Source organism: Bison bison, unplaced genomic scaffold, assembly GCF_000754665.1.
Source record: "Bison bison bison isolate TAMUID 2011002044 unplaced genomic scaffold, Bison_UMD1.0 scf7180017864036, whole genome shotgun sequence".
Lineage (NCBI taxonomy): Eukaryota > Metazoa > Chordata > Mammalia > Artiodactyla > Bovidae > Bison > Bison bison.
The window spans coordinates 6,456,091-6,456,719 of record NW_011494608.1 but is presented as its reverse complement, the minus strand read 5'-3'; positions in this window follow the sequence as shown (position 1 = coordinate 6,456,719).

Below are 629 nucleotides of genomic sequence, written 5' to 3'. Positions count from 1 at the left end.
ATGCATTCAGCCACCCATAACCTCCCCCTCCCTGCCCCATCGCTAGGTCCCCGCTGGTCCCCACCGGCCACCACCCCAGACGGAGGCCCTTCCCCAAGGGCCTGTCACCCAGGTTCAGCCCATCGTGACTACCCAGTGCCTCAGCCAACCCCCAAAGCCCTCTTCAGCAACCCCCCAGCCCTCTGGCCTGACGCTGCCTGGGTCCCCCACACAGACATGGGGTGTCCACTGTTCTGGGCCCAGGCCTCCCACCCCCCTGGGGACCCTGGCATCTGTATTCACACAGGCAGCTGGGCTGACCTGGGCGGCTGGGAGCGGTGTTCTGTAGGTCCTGCCAGGCCCCCAGACTCTCTGCTTGGAGAGCCCCCAGCCCCGGGGGGAGGGGGGTCTGGTTGTCTGGGATGCAGAGCCCATCATGCTGGGATTCTAGACAGGAGGAAAAAAGCTTCAAGCCTGCCCCGCGCTCGGAGTTAGACCTGCACCCACAGCCCTGGCACGCTCCCCCTGGGCCCCATGGGGCTGGCACCGACTCCTGGCACCATGCCACCCCGTTTCCAAGGCCCCTAAAGGCCGATGCCCAGAATGGGCCTGGCCTCCGGGAAGGGCATAAAGTTTCACGGATCCACTTG